This window comes from Gadus macrocephalus, chromosome 7, assembly GCF_031168955.1.
Source record: "Gadus macrocephalus chromosome 7, ASM3116895v1".
NCBI classification, from domain to species: Eukaryota; Metazoa; Chordata; class Actinopteri; order Gadiformes; family Gadidae; genus Gadus; species Gadus macrocephalus.
In genome coordinates, this window is record NC_082388.1 from 2,759,819 (window position 1) to 2,784,262 (window position 24,444).

The window sequence follows — 24,444 nt, forward strand, 5'->3', positions numbered from 1 at the left end:
GCATCCTCCAACTGCAATCTTTGGTTATTTCTTTATTAATTTAGCTATACTTTAATAGTATTCTTTCGGTTCAAATCTGTTCAGTGTTCCAAATTATTTGTTATTAAATGTTACATTAAGATAATTGGTATTTAAGTGTTGTTTAAATAAAATGCTTTTTAAATTTAAAAGAATCGTGGGATGTATCGAACCGTGGGTCAAAAATCGTGATACAAACCGAATCGTGAATTTGTGTATCGTTACAGCCCTAATAATAATACATTTAATTTAGAGGCGCCTTTCAAGGCACCCAAAGTCACCTTACATACCTCCACTTGTTCTGGCGTCTGCTTCTCCCCAAAGGCAAAGTCAAGGATGCTAGTCTTGTCGTCTATGCGGCCCGGGAAATGTAAGGCAAGTCAATTTCCCCGCGAACATATTCCCGGGGAATTTTCCTAAAATCAGCCTCGCGCAAATGTGAAAATGCAAGACGCCTATGCGCGGGAATCAAACAGAATAATAATAATACATTTAATTTAGAGCCGCCTTTCAAGGCACCCAAGGTCACCTTACAGAGCATTAAGTCATCATAAATCGAGTAGCCGCGTTAACATGGACACATCTATTCCGCATAGATTTCTATGCGGAAGAGAAAATGATCATGTATACACCTCATTCGGAACACAATTATCTGTTCGGCATAGATTCTATGCCGAATAGAAGATGTGGTGTAGTCCGTTTTAATCGCCATATGGCCTACACTTATTCCGAATAGATTGGGGTTTAACTTAGAGCAGCCGCAGTAGTTCGCAATTGGTCCACTGAGCTCCGTCTGTACTTTTAAGCACACCGAACTTCACCGCTGTCAAGGAAAGTGGATTTATTGCCTGATTCACGTCTTTGTTATCACTCCGTAAAAGTAGTCCGGTAAGCGTGTCCGGTTGCTAAGCGACTGGACATGGGTGTTTATTAATGACGTGTCCGCGCGCGTCCGAGATAACTGTAAATGAGTCGGCTACTACTAGTACTTTTGCAGGCTGAACGTTCAAATACTTCTTAACTTAGAGAGATGGCAGCTGCAGTAGTGCGCAATTGGACCCTCGAGGACTCCTGGGGCCGTATTACAGAAACTTCCTATCTTAAGTCCTAAGTTAAGATAGGAGAAGTGGAGATAGGATTTTTCTCAATTTGGTATTACAGAAACATATCCTATCTTAATTTAGGAATCCTATCTTATCTCAGGTTAAGATATCCTAAGTAGGCGATCTAGCATCGACATCCAGCTTTTATGTCTGTTACCTAGCAACTTGTTGTCGGATCACATCACTTCACAGCTGACAGCTGTCATAATCCTAAAATATCCAAAGACAACTGCTAGCTATGGATGTGATTGGGAAAAAACAACGTTGTGCCGAAATTTTTAAAGTGGACGAAATAGAAAAGTTGGTGAGTTTAGTAGAAAGCTCAAAGGAAATATTGTATGGGAAATTTTCTATGAGTCTGACCAAAGAAAAGAAAGACCAAGAATGGCTGAAAATAGCCGAAAAGGTGAGCACCGTATCAGGGATCAGTAGAAACGTTGAAAACGTCAAGAAAAAAATGACCACACTGACAAGTGAGGTTAAGAAAAAAGCAACGTTCATTTATAAAGACCGGAGAATTACCGGTGGTGGCAACTCTTCCGCTACCCCCCTGACACCGGCGGAGGACCGGATTGTGGGACTCCTCAGCAAGGTAAGGCCAGTTTATAGACCTCCGTAAAGTGCTGTTGGTAGACACGGAGAGCCTGTGGAGATCTTTTTTTTTTTTTTTTTTTTTTCGGAATCACTTCTCCCGTTTGACTCTGCACATTGTTTACTTTGCACATTAAGGACCAATAAAACACCAAATAAGATTTGCAAAGCTTTGGAAGTTTATTTACAACCCTATTTACATGGTTTGTAGTCAACATATAAGATCGATCGGACGGCGAATTGCATTGCGTATCGGACATCCCGACGGAGAACTTCGAAGAGTGAAGCTTATGTCTATCTTATAATGTTTGACGTTCTCGTTCTCCCTGCTAGTGATTATGTTTCTTGACTTTATATTATAGCTGCTATGATATGATATAAGAAAGACATACTAGTTAACATTCTGGCTGTCCATGCAGGCATCGATGGAGGCTTTGAGACTGGGTTGCCAGTAGACTCCACTGGGTTGCCAGTGGACTTCAGTCAGTGAAGTTGTTGAAGTCGATGCTACACAACCGCCTCCTGGTAAGATGTTAGGCTACTTGTAAGACGTTGTGATGATGATGACTTGGGGTCATATGTCAGCTAAACTGTCATTGATCTCGTCATTCATAATCTGTTATCTTAAATTACATTACATGAATGTGCATACATACATCATCTAACATATCTGGCACCAGGATTATTTCCCTTTTATTGGTATGCTAATCAGAATTCTCATTTTTTTTGCAGAAAAGAAAACACGTCCGTTGAAGTCATCACCAGAAACCCTTGCTCTGCTAGAAATGGAGAGGGAGAAGCTTAAATTAGACAGAGAGAGAGTCGCCATTGAAAGAGAGCGACTCCTCATTGAGAGGGAAAAATTTGAATGGGAGAAGCGTAGGGCCAGAGTGTGCAAACAATGTTTAACTGAAATATAAATGAATGAATTGTAATCTTGACCATTGTGTTGCTTCTATTTTTAATTTAGGTTAAAAAAAATCTAATATTAGTCGATTTATTGTGTTAATTCCATTGAAATGGACATCCTGTGCCTCTTCGGGGTGCTCCATATCCTGATCTGGTATGTCTGGATCTGGGAGGTTTGCCAGTCTACAGATGTTGTGCAGCACAGCTGTCGCTTTGATGAACAGAACGACCTTCTCTGGAGAATATTGGAGATATCCACCACTCATGTCATGGCACCTCCATCTAACATGAGGAAAATATGCAGTTTTAGAAAGATCTTGCAATATGTCATTTTTTTAGACCCAAGTATGCCTTGAGCTAGAGGGCCTTACAATGCACTCACACCTTCCAAATGAAACACACCATGCACAGGCCTTTGAATACTTTATGAATATACCTGCTCTTCCAGACTCCGAACAGACGTTCCACTCTTGCCCTGCATTTTTTGTGTGCTTGGTTGTATCTGATAATACAAAGCAAATATCATAAACTGAGTGTCTTAACAACACAAATGTAAGAATACTTATATATAAGCTATGCTTTTTTATTTAGCATACCGCATGTCTTGTGGTGTGCGCTCACTGGCGTCAAAAGAAAGGGTTTTAATGGGTAGCCAGAATCCCCAAGCAGCCATCCACTCAAACCCCTTTCCTCCAGATACGTATTGATGTCACTGCAAATAGACTAGTTGTTACAACAAGTAAAACCACATTTCTAACAATATAGGCCTAGGGAAATAGTCTTAATCATATACGCCACCTTGTGTTGAAGACGAAGGTGTCATGACTTGGCCCAGGCCACTTCGCTACTGAATGTCGGATGAGCATGTTATGGTCTCCTATTGCCTGAATATTGATCGCATGGTATCCTTTACGGCAAACATAGGTAGCTTCATCCTCTTTGGGCGCTTTAATTGGAAATAAGGATCCGTCCACCAGTCCTATTACACCCGGCATCCTTGCGTGTTCATAGAAGGCTTCCTTGATGATGTTGAGTTCATCACCCGTTGGAAACTTAATGTAACGTCGGGCTAATCTGCCAATGGCTTTTGCCACCTCAGTTAAATTACGCGACACTGCAGGTTGTGAAAGTTTACCTATATCGGCTACTTCGCTCTGAAAGTCACCTTTTGCAAAAAGTCTCAGCGCATTTGTCAGCTGTACGACAACAGGCAGAGCCCCATGACGGCGTGTCGGTCTCTCCAGAAAAGATCGTAGCTCATCGGCCAAACCCAGGATCATGGCCCGGGGAAGCCTGTACCGGCTTCCCCGTGTGTTGTATCGCCGAAACGTAAAACATTGTTGGGATCACTCAAAAGCCTTTCCACAAACATATTTCGTAGATCCCCATTAGGCCTACGTCTACGATTTTGCTGCTCTATATGTAATAAAAGAGCAGCCATCTCGCTCATTTGTAACCGTAAATGACAGTTATGACAGTTGTGAGAGCTGATGGGTCATCCTAAAGTTAGGACCGTTTATTTGGGATTTTGGTGATTTAGGATATTTCTGTAATACACATTTCCTACCTGGAGTTAGGATAAGAACACTGACTTTAGGATCGGACGTTCTGCAATGACTTTTTTCCTAAATCCGATCCTAACCCTTGTTACCATAGTTACCAAACAGATAAGATAGGATTTACGAGTTAGGAAGTTTCTGTAATACGGCCCCGCCGGTCACTAAATTCAGACCACTCTCTCCCACCAGTCTATTCGGCTGTTAAGCGTGACGTAACACTCTTTCGAAATAAAACTTCCGGGTCCAACTGCTCCGTCGAACATCAAAACAAACGTATTTCTACAATGCCGCAGTGCTGTGTTCCCAGATCTTTGAACAGGTCTGATTCCAAAAAAACGACAGAATTGTCTTTTTACAGCTTTCCCATGGATGAAAAGGAGAAGAGGAAATTGCTGCAGTTGATACGGTAAGTTACACTTCCTAAACAAATGAAAAACTTTTAGCGCTATCTTATTTAACGTTAACGGCTTACTCTTGGCTGTTAAAGTTAACTGGAATTACTCGCAAAAGCTAAACCCGATGACATAGGCCTATAGGGGTTTATATTTATACTGTGTTTTTGTCCTAACCACCCAAGATCACAGTTGATCGGCTATTACTGTCTACAGCCAGCCAGTTAACTTCACCTGTGTACATTACACTCGGCGGCTCAGGTTACCGCAGTTCCATACCGTTTCTCATTATGCACACATGGGTCGTGAATCTTTATGCTCTCCGTGGCCTCATTTATCTTGTCCTCAATGGACATAACCTGCTTATATTGTGGTTTGTTATCACTACTCACATGCTACTACAGTAGGCCTAGGCTTTTATATTTTTACCATTTTATTATATTCTGATTGTGCACATGTCTTATGAAGAACTTAGGTAATGATGATCATTTTCTCTCTTTCCTTTTGTAAAATAGGCGCAAGAACTTCACCCCAAACTGCAACTCCAGGGTTTGCAGTTGGCATTTCCAATATGGCAAAGCTGCTGGGCCATCACGATTTGCTTGGAACGAGGGGAAGACTTTCCAAACAGAAAACCTCATCAATACCCGCAAACATAAGAAACAAATGGTTCCCACCAGTGATGAAACTGAAGCCACAGATCAGCCACACAATGCTAAAATTACAACTGCACAGACCCCTAGCACTTCTTAAAGTATTGTTGTGCTTGAAATAGAAAATGATATGCTGAGAAAAGAGAATGAGAAACTGAAAAAACAATTGGACATACAAAAGCAAACTTTCTCCTTCCATCAGATTTCATCCAACCCCCAGAGTTCAGTATTTCACCGGATTGCCCGATGCTGCCACTGTTCTGTTTTTGGAAGCACTTCTTTCTAAATTTGAGCTTCAATATCATTCTGATTGGACTGTCCAATTTATGCCCCTAATTGATCAGTTGTTCCTGACCTTAATAAAACTTTGACTTAATTCTGGCCATGAAGACCTTGCAACAAGATTCAATTGTAGCACAGCCACAGTAACAAATATCTTTACCACCATTGTTAGTGCGCTTTATCAAATTCTGTATGTCGGTATGCTTGAGAACAACATCCCCTCCACAGCAAAAAAATCAAACATCAATGCCAGTCTGCTTCAGACCCTTCCCAAATTGCAGAATAGTGCTTGACTGCACAGAGCAGTGTTGTTTTCGTCAGGCAAGACGAAAACGAAAATGACGTCGTCAGACCCCTTTTTTCCATGACGAAAATGAGACTAAGACGAACGTCACCAAAGCCATATAAAGACTAAAATGTGACGAAAAATGTAGACATTTTCGTCAGACGAGAACTAGACGAGACTAAATTGTTAGTGAGTGGACGAACAAAGTTTCAAAACATGCTTTTTTCCCGCCAACTATAATATGCGGAAAAGAAATGGAGAAATGGAGCCAGCTGCTTGTCCTAACAGTCACGCCCCCATCACACACTAAAAGCCTCGCTCGCGCGCAGCTGCGCCTGCACGCACACGGCACACACGAGTGTGCCGTGTGCGACGAGTGCGACAGTCCGACGAGTTTTCGTCGGACTAAAACTAGACTAAAACCTTTTGAGTTTTCGTCAGACTAAAACTAGACTAAAACTTTCAAAGATAGAAATGACTAAAATGGGACTAAAACTAAGAAGCATTTCGTCAAAAAGACTAAGACTAAAACTAAATCTAAAATGCCTGCCAAAAACAACACTGGCACAGAGGTTGCTGTCTCCAACACAGAGAGACTTGACACACAAAGTCATCTGTACAGCCAGTACAAAGGGCGGACCACACTGAAAGCCTTGATTGGTGTTGCTCCCAATGGATTCATTACCTTCACCAGTGACCTGTATGGTGGGAGTGCCTCAGACAAGGCAATAACAGCTGATTGTGGACTTCTCCAACATCTACAGCCAGGTGACATGGTTATGGCAGACAAGGGCTTCACCATACAAGACATTTTGCCGGAGGGAGTTCTGCTGAACATCCCATCTTTCCTTGTCAACGGACAGTTCACACATGAGGAAGCGAAGAACAACCGACTAATCTCCTGTGCAAGGATACATGTGGAGCGTTCTATCCAGAGACTGAAACTGTTTAACATTTTGCGACACATTCCACACCAGTTCAGACCAAACATCAACAAGGTACTGAAAGTATGTGTGTGTCTTACTAACCTGCAAACACCCATTCTCCGTGAAATTGAATGAGTCAATGTGTTAAAAAGAAAATGTGGATGACTATGCTGTATGGGTGTCAAACCCTGCTACTGCACTGAATGTTTTAGGTTGAGTTAAATATATCAATGTCTCAACTGAAAAAATCCTCCTGTTCTTGATTTTTGCTGTAATACAGTATACATTTTTTACTGTTTGTATAAATAAACATTTTATTTGTCAAACATATTGTGTTACTTAATTTATCATAACTGTACATAAGCATCAAATTAAGCTTCAGTAGTGAAAATGTAGATAAAATGTACGTACTATTTACAAATTATTAATTAATCTCTATACAAATTTAGAACTACAAATCATTAATGAACCCGTCATTGCTCTATATGTGATGGTTGACTTGACAGAACATATGGAAGGAAACACTCTTTATAAAATGTCTCCAGAGTGTTGATAACCCATAATGGGTCTTTGAGGATGGGAAGGATGACAAGATCCAAAGGAGTCCATACAATTAGGTGACAGCTGCTAGTTCCAGTCAGATGTAGGTTGCCCTGGATTTGATGCCAATAGTTGTGTCGGTTTTAGTGTCAGGGTATCAGTTACTTCGTCCAAGTAAAGATAAAAGTCCCTACTCTCTGCTGCCTGTCGGATAGTCTTTGTTCTGGCTGACCATGGACATTTCACTTCCACAATGCAGTTGTCAGACACTGCCCCATCTGGAGATCCACCAAGCATACCACTGTCCGAAAGGAACAAACCGCTCTCCTGGATAACGACACCAGTGCTCTCCGTATACTGCTGCTTTGCTCTTGGCTCATGGAGAATTCCCCAATCACATGCCTTGGAAAAGAAGAAACAAAAAAAACTATTATATAGTCACCAAACCTGCTGTTTTATTAAGTGTATTCTTAGGAACACAGATGCTGTCAATTTAAATAATCCCCTACTACCTAAAACTTACTTTCGATCCTTGTTTGAGGTTGTACTGGCCAAGCAGTGTTTTAAATAAGGATGGAGGGTAGGACTTCCGCTTGACTGCTGCCAACACCAAACCAAAGTTGCTTGCTGTGATCCTTTTTTGCCGATATGCTGACCTGTTATAAAGAAAAACAAAATAAGAGATAGTTCATGTAGACTGGGGTCTGTTTCAGAAAGCAGGTTATGTGGAAACTCTGAGTCAGTTACTGCAGCAACAGACTCAGCAAACCTAACCTGCTCGCTGGCAGGTTTGCTTCAACATACTCTGAGTATGTTTTCATCTTAATGTGAAGAGTGAATGAAGGAAGTGTCAGAACAGTGAGTTGTAAATAACTAGTTTTGTATTGTTTCAGGTTGTATCTCTTGTTTTTGTTAATGCAGTTTCATACCATAATGCATTCTTTGCTTGCCCAACAGTGGCTCTTTCGATCTGCTGCTTCTCCCTATTGGTGACCACAAATGATGACAGCAAATGAAGAGCCTTGTCCTCAGCTTCAGCGTAGTCGGGGTTGGTCACTAACCCCTCAAATGTCTTGATAGGGAGAGTCTAGATTCAAAGTAAAGTAAACAGTTTTAGGAATGCACATACTTTAATTCCTTTCTAGACAATTACCTTTCAGTAAGGTGGACATATGGATTGTGAACTCTATATCGCGAATCGAATTAAATTGTGAGTTCAGTGTATCATTCCATCCCTAAACAAACCACCTAACACATAAGTCTTACCCGAGGAGTTTCTGGACACAGAATCCATCCAATCCCGTTAAACGTCCAAGCTGGGACAGGGTTGCTTGCACCCAGTCTTTGTCTTCCTGAGTAACAGGCCTTTTGATTCCAGCTGAAATTAGAACATGACATGATAAAGCATGAGTGTAAGGTGGCACTGTTTGATAAATATGATTCATTGCATCAGAGAAGCCAGTTCGAAAGATATTTTTAAAGGAAAACTTAAAGGTACATCTTTAGCCTAGCATTTAAATAGCTTTGAAATGTTCTCTGCTGCTTTTAATTTGATAAATATAATTACCTTGTTTGACTGACATTTACCTTCTCATTGTTTTAATTGTTTTATTTACTTATTTATCAGTTTCTTTCTGCTCTCTGGTTTGAAAAGTGCTACACACATTATTATTAATATTACACCGCATAACGTAACAGAAAGCATCACTTGCAAATTAATGACTAACCTTGTGTTGTGGATGGTGTCATCTCAGACACTCTCTTTGCTGCTATCTGGTCGGTGCTCGGTGTCTTCGCCCTCTTCCAAGCACACTCTACGTCGGTGCGGGACACATTTTTCTCCACCCATATGAGCACTGCCGCCATATGGTGGCACTTGTCCCGACCGATCGGGCACTGGCAGCTGCTGTACTTCACTGTCTGTCCCTCAGCATGAACCTATATTGAACACAATTCGCTCCTCACACTAACTCATCTCAAAGATACTAATGTTAGCCTAACAATACTAGGGGCTGGCAGATTCATGTCAACTTTCCTAAATTACATTGCAAAACATGACATATATTTTTAGTTTCATCTTCATTTAAAGGCCCACTATGCAACTTTTTTAGCCAAAATTACATTAAGTATGCAGGTTGAGAGTTATGCTGATGGTTCTGCATCCATTTCTGGGTCGATTGGTGGGTGTGTCATTTTCACAAGTCGCCTCTACAGTGAAAAAGCGCATATGCAACTTGATCTGCTCGGACCGGGACATTCCGGATGTGACGCAGCGGAAGTATCCTCGAAAATGTAGTCAGATTGTAGTTTCGAAAATGCTTTACGGCACAGACACACACCCAAACATGGCACCGGCTAGATATAAACAGCCAGTTGCGAGGCAATTGTTGCATTCATCATGGATCAATCGACTGATAAGGAACCCAAGAGGCGACTGTCGGTGGAACAAAAGAAGAATGGACCAGAAAAGAGATCAGACACGAGTGAAAGGGGAACTATGCAACTTTTTTGGCTTGATTTACCTTAATATAACAGGCTAGGAGTCATTGCGATGGTTCCATTATACATTTTTGTTCGATTGTTCGTTGTTTCAACTCCCCCTTGCGCATCTTGGCGGAGAAAAGGAATATGTTTCTGCCGGCGACCCGCCGCCCACTCTCGCGGGAGTCTCGGGTCTCGCGAAGTAACGAATTGCTTTACGGCACAGACCCCCAAACACGGAACCGGCTCGATATAAACACAAGTAACTAAGGGATTGTTACATTCATCATAGATCAGCCGACTAAAAAGAGACAGAGAAACCCAATGTCGGAGGAACAGAAGAAGAGAAAGGGGAGACTGACCGACAGAGAGGCCAGACACGAGTAAACGTTGGGCAAGCTTTTCAGGAATAGCGTGAACTGAAAGAAAAAGACTGCAAATCAGACTCCGACTTGGCCGTGTTGCTTTTGAAATTGAAAGTACCCTTGGGTGAACTTTGTCCTCGTGGTATTCTTGATGTTGATAGTCTCTGTACACATGTGTTTGATCAAACCATTTTGTTGTGAGCCCTGTAAAAATTGTTTTCTCGACCGTTTTGTTGTGAGCCCTGTATGTTTCTAGCTTGCTTGGTTGCAACCATATAAACACCTTTGTTTCCATTGGTGTTTTGCTGTTCGTCTGTCTCGTCCCCCTGATACAGACTGAATCCCCGAATCCAGATTCTTGTTTATTTAGATTATTATGTTGGCCAACACTCTCACACTGATTGTTCTGTTCAACCTAAGATAAAACAATTATAATCTAGGATATAAATTCTCCCCGTCAACTATAAAAAAGGATGGCTTTATGTTTATTGCAATACAAATACACCATTTTAAAAATGTATAACCTTGCCTACACTTCATGAACATTTACTTCGGACATGGCTCCACGCATTCGCCGGCTTCTTTGAAAACAAATGCACATGGCTCGCGTAGAAGTGCATGTGGAAGGGTCGTCAACGAGTTGTTACGACAGTGTTGTAAAATATATACTACGAAGCTGTAGGGGGCGCTGTGTAGAGAAATGTGCGTGCCAAAACCAAGAAAACAGCGAAGAAATTCCCGAAGTTGCATAGTGGGCCTTTAAGTTCAACGTTTTACCAGTCCTGTAATGTTGTTGAGCATTACTTAATTTAGAACATGGAATAACGTATAATCTTTAACGTTAACTTAGATGTCAACTAGCCTAGATGTCAACGGCTAACTTCCAACTCACCTCAACCTCGTAAACTTTCTTTTTCTGTGATGCCTGGACCGGACGCTACCCTTGATAACTCCCCGAGGCGAAACAGCTACACTGACCACTCTGTTGGAGTGAAACGAATTCAACCCTTTCTTTACTCTTTCAGGTGTCTCACTGAAGAAAGAAGTAATCGTAAAAAGATTCACTGGTTCAGCCATTGTGGTTTGTTTTTATGTTCGACGGAGCGGTTGGACCCGGAAGTTTTATTTTGAAAGGGTGTTACGTCACGACTTAACAGCCGATATAACGTACACACAATAATATATAGCTTAGATATTGATAGACAATATAATCAATATAAATGTGTACACATCACTGTATTACAAAGTTAATTTAAAATTAATTAAACATAGATGGATAGACCAATAGGCATATTTAGCCTTTGTATAATTTGTAATATAATCTATCTATAATAGGGATGGGCGTGAGGAATCGATTACTCGAGTACTACTCGTTACAAATGAACTCGGTTGGTGGACAGGCAAACTCGAGTTTGCATATACACACACAAACAAAGTTTTCTGAAGCAAATGTATAAATTTTCTGTCGGCGCCACTAACGCATGACGTTGGCACAAAGAAAATTAAATGCATCCATTTCCATGGCGCGTTCCGTGGCGTGTGCAGGCACGCCAGAATTCAAAAAGTTAAGAGATGGCGGTTAAAGCAAACCGCAGCGAAGAATTGAAATACTTTAAAGAAATAGGAGATCATAAGGTGAAATGTAAAATATGCCAAGCGAAATCGAGCTACCAGAAAGTACTATGCGGCAACATATGCTCCTGAAACACAACAGTGAGTTCGGGAAAGCAGACCCGCAGCAACGGTGAAAGTGAAAGTGTGTCGGCTATATTTTCACCGCCGCAAGACGCAGCTGTAATCCCGGGCGTGTAGAGAAGATCACAACGCTGAGTATTTCCATAGTCCATTTGCTGCCGTTTTATTTGCAGCTTTAAGCATTTATTTGCAATGGTTAGGCTACTTGTTTCGTTTTTTTTAAACTGTTACAGGCCTTGGTTCGACGTGATTTAAATTGTGAGACGCATATTTATTTTTGTAAGGGAAATGTGTTTTGAACGTTTGCAAAAATAAATACTCTGATAACTCTGACTGTTTTGATGGAGAATAAGCATTAGGCCTACATGTTTGGTTGGTAATATTGCCGTTCATCATCAGGCCTATTCCTGCTGCAGATGCGTTGCATTCTAAAAATAGATTTGATTTAACGAGTACTCGATTGATCCTCGAGGAATTCCTTCGATCACTCGAGTTTGGAATTTACTACTCGTGCCCATCCCTAATGTATAATATATTATTTCATTTAATTTATATATATATATCTATATAGATATATATGTGACGGTTCTCCTGGAACCGTCACCTTATCGTGGTGGAGAGGTTTGCGTGTCCCTGTGAACCTGAGAGCTGTGTTGTCTGGAGCCTTGTGCTCCTGGTAGGGTCTCTCATGGCAGAGTGGTCTCAGGTGAGGGGCCAGACTAAGAATGGTTCACAAAACTCCAATGAAGAACGAAAAAAGAGGAGATGTGACCCGGCCCGGAGGAAGCCCGGGGCCCCCGTCTGGAGCCAGGCCCAGACGGAGGGCTCGATGGCGAGCGCCTGGTGGCCGGGTTTGCCACGGAGCCCGGTCGGGCACAGCCCGAACAAACTACGTGGCACCCCCCCTCTCTTCATCCCATGGGCCCACCACCTGTGGGAAGACCCGTTGGGGTCGGGTGCGCAGCCACATGGGTGGCAGCGAAGGTCAGGGGTCTCGACGGACCAGACCCGGGCGGCAGAAGCTGGCTCTGGGGACGTGGAACGTCACCTCGCTGTGGGGAAAGGAACCGGAGCTTGTGAGGGAGGTGGAGCGCTATCAGTTAGATCTGGTGGGGCTTACCTCCACGCACAGTCTCAGCTCTGGTACCGTACTCCTGGATAAGGGTTGGACTCTATTCTTCTCCGGAGTTGCCAAGGGCGTGAGGCGCCGGGCGGGTGTGGGGATACTCATAAATCCCCGGCTGAGCGCCGCGGTGTTGGAGTTTACCCCGGTAGACGAGAGGGTCGCCTCCCTGCGCCTAAGGGTTGTAGGGGGGAAAACTCTGACTGTTGTTTGTGCGTATGCACCAAACAGCAGCTCAGAGTACTCGGCCTTCTTGGAGACCCTGAATGGAGTCCTGTATGGGGCTCCAGTAGGGGACTCCGTAGTTCTGCTGGGAGACTTCAACGCCCACGTGGGCAACGATGGAGACACCTGGAGAGGCGTGGTGGGGAGGAACGGCCTCCCTGATCTAAACCCGAGCGGTCGTTTGTTATTGGACTTCTGTGCTAGTCATGGATTATCCATAACAAACACCATGTTCGAACATAAGGGTGCTCATAAGTGTACCTGGTACCAGAGTACCCTAGGCCGAAGATCGATGATCGATTTCGTGATCGTGTCATCTGATCTGAGGCCGCATGTTTTGGACACTCGGGTAAAGAGAGGGGCGGAACTGTCAACCGACCACCATCTGGTTGTGAGTTGGATCAGGGAATGGGGGAAATTTCCGGATAGACCTGGTAAGCCCAAACGAGTAGTGCGGGTGAACTGGGAACGTCTGGAGGAGGCCCCCGGAGGTATCTTCAACTCACACCTCCGGCGGAGCTTTTCTGGCATTCCTGTGGAGGTTGGGGGCATTGAGCCGGAGTGGGCGGTGTTCAAAGCCTCCATTGCTGAAGCTGCGGTGGCTAGCTGTGGCCTCAGGGTCTTAGGCTCCTCAAGGGGCGGTAACCCTCGGACACCGTGGTGGACTACGGTGGTCAGGGAAGCCGTCCGACTGAAGAAGGAGGCCTTCCGGGATATGATATCCTGGAGGACTCCTGACTCGGTTGCAGGGTACCGACAGGCTCGAAGGGCTGCAGCGGCTGCCGTGTCGGAGGCTAAGCAGCGGGTGTGGGAGAAGTTAGGAGAGGCCATGGAGAAGGACTTTCGGTCGGCACCAAAGTGTTTCTGGAAGACTATCCGGCACCTCAGGAGGGGGAAACGGGGAACCATCCAAGCTGTGTACAGTAAGGATGGGACTCTGTTGACCTCAACTGAGGAGGTCGTCGGACGTTGGAAGGAACACTTTGAGGAACTCCTGAATCCGAATAACACGCCCTCTATGTTGGAGGCAGAGCTCGAGGTTGATGGTGTTTCGTCGTCAATTTCCCTGGTGGAGGTCACTGAGGTAGTCAAACATCTCCGCAGTGGCAAAGCCCCAGGGATTGATGAGATCCAGCCAGAAATGCTAAAGGCTCTGGGTGTTGAGGGGCTGTCATGGTTGACACGCCTATTCAACATCGCGTGGGAGTCGGGTACAGTGCCAAAGGAGTGGCAAACCGGGGTGGTGGTTCCCCTGTTCAAAAAGGGGGACCAGAGAGTGTGTGCCAATTACCGGGGTATCACACTTCTCAGCCTCCCTGGTAAAGTCTACTCCAAGGTGCTGGAAAGGAGGGTTCGGCCGATCGTCGAACCTCAGATTGAAGAGGAACAATGCGGTTTTCGCCCCGGACGTGGAACTACGGACCAGCTCTTCACTCTCGCAAGGATCCTGGAGGGGGCCTGGGAGTATGCCCATCCGGTCTACATGTGTTTTGTGGATCTGGAGAAGGCGTATGACCGGGTCCCCCGGGAGAAACTGTGGGAGGTGCTGCGGGAGTATGGGGTAAGGGGGTCTATCCTCAGGGCCATCCAATCTTTGTACTCCCAAAGCGAGAGCTGTGTTCGTGTTCTCGGCAGCCAGTCAGTTTCGTTCTCAGTGGGTGCTGGTCTCCGCCAGGGCTGCGCCTTGTCACCAATCCTGTTTGTGATATACATGGACAGGATATCGAGGCGTAGTCGTGGTGGGGAGGGGTTGCAGTTCGGTGGTCTGAGGATCTCGTCACTGCTTTTTGCAGATGATGTGGTCCTCATTGGATCATCGGCCTGTGACCTTCAGCACTCACTTGATCGGCTGGCGGCCGAGTGTGAATCGGCTGGGATGAGGATCAGCACCGCTAAATCTGAGGCCATGACTCTTAGCAGGAAACCGGTGGATTGCTTACTCCGGGTAGGAAATGAGTCCTTAGCCCAAGTGAAGGAGTTGAAGTACCTCGGGGTCTTGTTCGCGAGTGAGGGTACTATGGAGCGTGAGATTGGCCGGAGAATCGGAGCAGCGGGGGCGGTATTGCGTTCGCTTTACCGCACCGTTGTAACGAAAAGAGAGCTGAGCCGCAAGGCAAAGCTCTCGATCTACCGGTCGATCTTCGTTCCTACCCTCACCTATGGTCATGAGGGCTGGGTGATGACCGAAAGGACGAGATCGCGGGTACAAGCGGCCGAGATGAGTTTTCTCAGAAGGGTGGCTGGCGTCTCCCTTAGGGATAGGGTGAGAAGCTCAGCCATCCGTGAGGAACTCGGATTAGAGCCGCTGCTCCTTTACTTAGAAAGGAGTCAGCTGAGGTGGTTCGGGCATCTGGTAAGGATGCCCACTGGGCGCCTTCCTTGGGAGGTGTTTCAGGCACGTCCAGTGGGGAGGAGACCTCGGGGAAGACCCAGGACTAGGTGGAGAGATTATATCTCAACACTGGCCTGGGAACGCCTCGGGATCCCCCCGTCAGAGCTGGTCAATGTGGCCCGGGAAAGGGAAGTCTGGGGCCCCCTGCTTGAGCTGCTCCCCCCGCGACCCAACCCCGGATAAGCGGATGACGATGAGGATGAGGATGAGGATCTATATATACAAATAAATTAAATGAAATAATAATAATAATAAATCTATTTATTATTATTATTATTATAAAAGGAGTGTGTGATCTGGAAAACATGAAATGGCAGGACATAAAGTCACGTGACCGCAAAGTGTTTGAAAGTTCTAAATGTCACCGCTAGTTGGTGTTCACACAGTTGAGCAAAAACCTACACACAATTACACAAATATTTCCGGAAATCATGAAAATTTAGGACAAGTGAGATTCTTACTCTAGATGCCTTATTTAAGAGTCTTAAATAATGCATCTAGTGTAAGAATCTCACTTGTCCTAAGTGTTCATGATTTCCGGAAATATTTTGTATCTGCAGTTGAAATTAAGACTGCAGATCACTTTAGCGTGGTCAGAAAAGTCAGGACCATGATTTTGTCCTGACTTTTCCACACGTCCTGACTTTGTTGGTGTTTGTCCAGACATTTGTCCCAACTTTTCATGGAAACACACACACACACACACACACACACACACACACACACACACACACACACACACACACACACACACACACACACACACACACACACACACACACACACACACACACACACTTTTTTGCCAAGCAGAGCCGGATGAGCCGACAGTCCTGGGCCCCGTTTCCTGATATCGATGGATCTTCGCTCGTAAGATGGTTCGAAAGATGGATCTTTCGAACCATCGATAATTTCTTTGGAGCGTTTCCCGAAACTCCTCTTAACGTGAACGCGCATTCGCTGCACTCAAGACGATCATACCTGTCCACTGACATGGTGCTGAAACGGGCAATGACGCAGGGGGAGACGCAGGAATGTCGGAGGAAAATGGGGTTAAAAAGGGTTAAAATATCTCCCCATCAAGGCCAACCGCAGATTAGCCTACGAAAATAATAGATTGCAATAATATGAATGCTAAAGATATTAAAACACAATTGATTAAGCCTAGGCCGACATTCGACATATATATCATACCTAATCCTGAGCGCACGATCGGGAGGTGGAAGTTCCGCTTTAGATGCCTTCACAAGTCCAGCGGAGGGCTCCAGTTTTCGCCGGCCAAGTCATGCGCTGTGATAAGTGTGACAGCTATGTTGCACAACATTGCAGCTAAGGCTGGGGTAGCTTTGGTTGAACCGGAGGACATTGAGGACGATGACGACGAGGAAGACCGGTGTAAGGACGGCCTCCCTAATAACTACGCGGCTGGTTTTCATGCACGTCGAAGAGTGATTGAGACTTTTTTTAACCCCCTCCACCCTCCCACATGTCACTAAACACTAAAATCACTTTTTATTTTATTTTTTTATTTTATTATTTTTTACATTATTTTATGCTACGTTTTATGAGTAGCCTATGTCAGTCTGCACAAATCCCCCCCACTTCCTCTCACACATTTTAAGTGCCCTGCCTGCTCAAACATTTCCTGGACTGTCTCTCTCAAACTAAGAACATAACGGCCCACATTAGGCTCAGACGCACGTGATACACCATTACCAATGTGTTATAATAAAATGCATCCAATACTAGGAATGTCCGCTGGTTACGCCACTGAGGCTATAGTAGGCTAACGAGGCTCTTAGCGTCCTACGAGTACCCTGGAGCACTCGTTAGCTACTCGTGAATCGTTTAACAGCTACTCGTGACTCGTGAGCGTTTTCAAGACGTTCGTTACCAAAGATGCTTTCGGGAAACGGTGTGAAAACTGTACGATGCTCGTACGACCCACTCTGCGATCCACTTAGGCTAAAGATGCTTTCGGGAAACGGGGCCCTGTGCTAGACTAGTATGCAAATTAGCCATGTGCGGCAAACAGAAGATAGATGCAATGTATAGAACTGATTGTTGTGCATTGTTGTGGATATGTAGGCTGTTTAGTTGTGGTTGTTTGTGGTCTTAGTGAAACAGCCTTGCCTTGGAGTTGGAGAAGTTGGAGTGATTGTGTGAATGTGCGAGAGAGAGCGCACCTGCCGTGGTGATGTTGGGCTTGTTGTGGGCTTATATGTGATCAATGATGTATCTGTCTGATCGTATTAGCTGTAGATGGATGGTTAAATAATGTCAAAAGATCCGTTATACTGCAGGCTCTCATTTGCAAGTGCACTGATTGTGTGCCTGTCTCCGATATGCTATATACCTGGCATTTATTCAGTTCATGTTCTTCTGAGTGCGCAAGAATGTTGCCAATTATTGTCGTGTTTGCATTGTAATGCACAACTTTGCCTCTCCCTGTGTTATAAAATAACGTGCATCCCAACAACTTTAGCCAATGCAGGCTCCTATTGCTTAACCAGTGTGTTTAAAGTCTGTGTGCGTGCGTGTGTTTAAAGTGTGTGCGTGTGCGCGTGCGTCTCCAAACTTGACTCCGATTATCTTGTTCGCCACCTACAGAGCTGCTATGTACGATGAGGGAACCGGAGCCTCGGATGCGGGACTTACTCTTCAGAGGTCTATTGTTTTTCATATTTTATTATCACCACATGATTGGACCATTCAGCGAATCAATCAAATAAGCTACCTCCCTCAGCAGCAATCGCGCGACACAACTGCATGCAGAGAAAAGAGATAGATAACTAGCAGAGAGTTGAAAATTACAACTCAGCTAGAGTTGTAGCAGAGAGTTGTAAATTCTCTGCAGGGTGGAAAGGAGCTTTTCCACCCATTTCAGTGGAGGAATTGGACTCCCAAAGCAATGTTGCACTTCAAACGGGCAAGTAAGTTACATATTAATTTAGTCTTTTGGCCCATAGCCTATAAACAAATGCCGCTTTTCCACCGCACATGTAGCTCGACTCGACTTGACTCGACACGGTAGCAGCACAGGTCGTTTTCCACCGCAAATAGTACCTCCTGGACGTGGGCGGGGTCGGCTGCGCGAAAGCGCCGTGACGTATTTTTGTACGCGACGCAAACAACACCTACGCAACCCACACATGGGCCGTGTTCCAATACCCGTACTGTCCGTACTGCGTACTCAAAATTAGAGTACGCAGTACGTTCCAATTCAGATCCGGCGAAAAGAAGTATACTTCAAGGACCCGGATGCCGTACTCAAAATGGGCTAATCGTGAAGTGTGGATCGAAGGACACTCTCCGTACTCAACGGCAGCCATCTTAGCTACGTAGCGGAAGAGGCGGAGCCAGGCTGAGCCAAAGTCGGCGCATTTATTGCGGGGGAGGAGCCGCGGCTCGACGATCACGAGGAGTCGTGATCGTCATTTCCGGTAAGTGCACCACAGAGTACTCGATTTGGAACAGCACTCACATCTGAAAAATTTGCGTACTCAAGTGAGTACGGATAGTGCAGATAGTGTACTTCCTTTAAGTGTACTCATGGAAGTACGGGTATTGGAACACAGCCATGGGCTGTGTCCCAATTCCTAGGACGCATCCTTCGAAGGCTGCATTCGAAGGATGCGTCGATGCCGATTGCGTCACAGCGACGCGCCAAGTGCTGTCCCAATTCCAAGGGTCCTTCAAATGCGGCCTACGAATGCAGCCTTCTTTTCCCGGATTTGAAGGATGCATCGGCTGTATCCTTCACGGCCCAACGTATCCCAAGATCCTTCACGGCCCAACGTATCCCTCCCAAGATTCATTGCGCACTCAATCAATGGAGTTGGCGGAGAATGGCGATTTAAGTTTTGCATTTAAATGTAAGTATTTGGTTTCTAGTTACTGGAGTATTTAACGATACAAATGTTAAAAAAAAAACAAGGGCCCTTAAAACTTTTTTCATTAAAGTAATAGGCAATATAAGTAAGGTAACGTTAGTTAGTGACGCTGTAACGTTAACTAAGAACACCCATTAATATCCCGAGCCAATACCCTGGTGTTTCCAACGCCGTTTTGCAAAACAAGCCAAAACACAAACTGTGGTTTTCAACTTTTATTGTACGAATAGGATTTTCATAGGGCTGGCCCGAATGCCATTTTTCAGGCTTCGAATACTCGTTGGTTTTTACGAGCGAATATTCGAATACTCGTTCCAGAAAAAAACACCATCAAAAACAACATTAATAATCCTTATATACTCCCTGGAACCGATTTTGACAGTATCTGCATATTTTGTTGAAGATTTAATAGCTTTTGAACATTAATTAGTAGGCCTAAGTAGGTTGAAGTTCCTTCGTTTTTCCCCGTGAAAGCGAACAGCTGTTGCTCCGTTACAAATCAGCTGTTCTCTGCCATCTCAGCCCTTACGGGAGCTTTTCAATTCATCCTGGAACGTGCATCTTTTCAGGGAATTTTTACAATAAATCCATAACAAATACCGAATATTGATTGTCTTATGTGTCCATATTATATCCATTATATTGACCGGGTATTCCCAAGACGCTCACGCTCTGCAGCAAGCCAGTCACAGTTGATTGGCGCGGCGCTGTACAGCGAACGTAAACAAGCGGGTAAAAGTTAGCAGCAGGTTGGATATTCGCCGGATATTCAGTTTTGCAATCTGATTAATCCAGCAATCGGCTTAATCAACACAATTGCACTATATTACGGGTGTAGTATGTTGAGGACAGTATAGGACAGCGTATTGACAAAAAATCACACCGAAATTAGTTGTTGCTATCGATATCTGTGCAAGAACAGCGCTGTAATCTACGGTCCGGCTGCAATCTGTTTTAGGGACCGTCCACAAATTACACCCCACGGACTGGTGACATAGACGTTAGCATGGAATTGTTTCAGGAAAGAAATCACCAATAATCAATAAAAACACATATTCTGATTCTGATTGCTGTAGTACTTGCCAGTGGGAGGCTTTTATTTACTACAGGTCATTATTTGTTGACATTTTTCATTATAGCGAATGAGGATGCAATTAATAGTTTCCAATATTCACCAAAAATCAATAGAAATACATTTTCTCATTCTGATTGCTGTAGTACTTGCCAATGGTGGGCTTTTACTTACTACGGGTCAGTATTTGTTCATATTTTACATAATAGTGAAACAGAATGCAATTAATAGTTTTAAATATTCACCAAAAATCAATAAGACTACATTTTTTCATTCTGATTGCAGTAGTACTTGCCAATGGTGGACTTTTACTTACTACGGGTCAGTATTTGTTCATATTTTACATAATAGTGAAACAGGATGCAATTAAAAGTTTCAAATATTCACCAAAAATCAATGGAAATACGTTTTCGCATTCTGATTGCTGTAGTACTTGCCGATGGTTGGCTTTTACTTACTACGGGTCATTATTTGTTGAAATTTTGCATTATAGCGAATGAGGATGTAATTAATAGTTTCAAATATTCACCAAAAATCAATGGAAATACATTTTTGCATTCTGATTGCTGTAGTACTTGCAAATGGTGGGCTTTTACTTACTACGGGTCATTATTTGTTGAAATTGTGCATTATAGCGAATGAGGATGTAATTAATAGTTTCAAATATTCACCAAAAATCAATGGAAATACATTTTTGCATTCAGATTGCTGAAGTACTTGCAAATGGTGGGCTTTTACTTACTACGGGTCATTATTTGTTGAAATTGTGCATTATAGCGAATGAGGATGTAATTAATAGTTTCAAATATTCACCAAAAATCAATGGAAATACATTTTTGCATTCTGATTGCTGTAGTACTTGCAAATGGTGGGCTTTTACTTACTACGGGTCATTATTTTTTGAAATTGTGCATTATAGCGAATGAGGATGTAATTAATAGTTTCAAATATTCACCAAAAATCAATAAAACTACATTTTTTCAATCTGATTGCTGTAGTACTTGCCGATGGTTGGCTTTTACTTACTACGGGTCATTCTTTGATGAAATTTTGCATTATAGCGAATGAGGATGCAATTAATAGTTTCAAATATTCACCAAAAATCAATGGAAATACATTTTCGCATTCTGATTGCTGTAGTACTTGCCAATGGTGGACTTTTACTTACTACGGGTCATTATTTGTTGAAATTTTGCATTATAGCGAATGAGGATGTAATTAATAGTTTCAAATATTCACCAAAAATCAATGGAAATACATTTTTGCATTCTGATTGCTGTAGTACTTGCAAATGGTGGGCTTTTATTTACTACGGGTCATTATTTGTTAAAATTGTGCATTATAGCGAATGAGGATGTAATTAATAGTTTCAAATATTCACCAAAAATCAATAAAACTAAATTTTTTCAATCTGATTGCTGTAGTACTTGCCGATGGTTGGCTTTTACTTACTACGGGTCATTATTTGTTGAAATTCTGCATTATAGCGAATGAGGATGCAATTAATAGTTTCAAATATTCACCAAAAATCAATGGAAATACATTTTCGCATTCTGATTGCTGTAGTACTTGCCAATGGTGGACTTTTACTTACTACGGGTCAGTATTTGTTCATATTTTACATAATAGTGAAACAGGATGCAATTAATAGTTTCAAATATTCACCAAAAATCAATGGAAATACATTTTCGCATTCTGATTGCTGTAGTACTTGCAAATGGTGGGCTTTTACTTACTACGGGTCATTATTTGTTGAAATTGTGCATTATAGCGAATGAGGATGTAATTAATAGTTTCAAATATTCACCAAAAATCAATGGAAATACATTTTTGCATTCTGATTGCTGTAGTACTTGCAAATGGTGGGCTTTTACTTACTACGGGTCATTAATTGTTGAGATTGTGCATTATAGCGAATGAGGATGTAATTAATAGTTTCAAATATTCACCAAAAATCAATAAAACTAAATTTTTTCAATCTGATTGCTGTAGTACTTGCCAATGGTGGACTTTTACTTACTACGGGTCAGTATTTTTTCATATTTTACATAATAGTGAAACAGGATGCAATTAATAGTTTCAAATATTCACCAAAAATCAATGGAAATACATTTTCGCATTCTGATTGCTGTAGTACTTGCCAATGGTGGACTTTTACTTACTACGGGTCAGTATTTGTTCATATTTTACATAATAGTGAAACAGGATGCAATTAATAGTTTCAAATATTCACCAAAAATCAATGGAAATACATTTTCGCATTCTGATTGCTGTAGTACTTGCAAATGGTGGGCTTTTACTTACTACGGGTCATTATTTGTTGAAATTGTGCATTATAGCGAATGAGGATGTAATTAATAGTTTCAAATATTCACCAAAAATCAATGGAAATACATTTTTGCATTCTGATTGCTGTAGTACTTGCAAATGGTGGGCTTTTACTTACTACGGGTCATTATTTGTTGAAATTGTGCATTATAGCGAATGAGGATGCAATTAATAGTTTCAAATATTCACCAAAAATCAATAAAACTACATTTTTTCAATCTGATTGCTGTAGTACTTGCCGATGGTTGGCTTTTACTTACTACGGGTCATTATTTGTTGAAATTTTGCATTATAGCAAATGAGGATGCAATTAATAGTTTCAAATATTCACCAAAAATCAATGGAAATACATTTTCGCATTCTGATTGCTGTAGTACTTGCCAATGGTGGACTTTTACTTACTACGGGTCAGTATTTGTTCATATTTTACAGAATAGTGAAACAGGATGCAATTAAAAGTTTCAAATATTCACCAAAAATCTATGGAAATACGTTTTCGCATTCTGATTGCTGTAGTACTTGCCGATGGTTGGCTTTTACTTACTACGGGTCATTATTTGTTGACATTTTGCATTATAGCGAATGAGGATGTAATGAATAGTTTCAAATATTCACCAAAAATCAATGGAAATACATTTTTGCATTCTGATTGCTGTAGTACTTGCAAATGGTGGGCTTTTACTTACTACGGGTCATTATTTGTTGAAATTGTGCATTATAGCGAATGAGGATGTAATTAATAGTTTCAAATATTCACCAAAAATCAATGGAAATACATTTTTGCATTCTGATTGCTGTAGTACTTGCAAATGGTGGGCTTTTATTTACTACAGGTCATTATTTGTTGAAATTGTGCATTATAGCGAATGAGGATGTAATTAATAGTTTCACATATTCACCAAAAATCAATAAAACTACATTTTTTCATTATGATCGCTGTAGTACTTGCCAATGGCGGGCTTTTACCTACTACGGGTCATTATTTGTTGACATTTGGCATTATAGCAAATGAGGATGAAATTAATAGTTTTGAATATTCACCAAATTTAATGATTCTAAACAATTAGTCAAGGGAATTTCAATAGAAAGATTAAAATACATCTGTCTTTGGAACGCATCATGATAGAGACATGCCGTTTTTTTGCGTTTCAAACCTCTAAAGAAAACTAGGGATAGGTTCAATCATAACCTTTGAAACCTACACCACATACCTGCATTTTGGAGCCCTATCAAGACTTCACCTTGAACAGCAACTCCAATTTGAGGGGAAAGAAGGTCATAGCTAAGGTAAGGACTTATATTGGATACTGTCATATCAGTGCCTTTGTTAATCTTTCAATGTGACTATTGTGTCTGTGTTTTTGAATTTTTTAACTCACTTGAGTCCAAGCTTGGTCAGGGATAACACAGATATTCATAAGTTGAATTTAATACCTTTTTAGGGAAGCTTATTGCATTCACTTGAGTGAAAAAAATATTAATTTTATCTCATAATTATGCGATACTTATCTTGTAATTACGAGAAAAGCATTGCATAATTACGTGATAGTATGTCATTATCATGAGATAGTACCTCATAATTACGAGAAAGTCACTCATAAATATCACTGC

General features: G+C 42.5%; 1 protein-coding gene and 1 long non-coding RNA gene across 3 annotated transcripts in view; both read right to left on the bottom strand.

Annotated features, from left to right (window-relative positions):
- The window catches only part of LOC132460631 (zinc finger protein 431-like), a 153,890-nt gene that overhangs the window by 66,989 nt on the left and 62,457 nt on the right, over positions 1-24,444 (bottom strand). The gene's annotated exons all lie outside the window — the stretch shown is intronic.
- On the bottom strand, positions 7,025-11,389 carry LOC132460772 (uncharacterized). The gene is made up of 5 exons (XR_009526428.1): positions 10,998-11,389; positions 8,987-9,197; positions 8,189-8,637; positions 7,783-7,915; positions 7,025-7,661 (listed from the first exon to the last, which is right to left on the bottom strand). It is a non-coding gene; the product is annotated as an uncharacterized LOC132460772 (long non-coding RNA).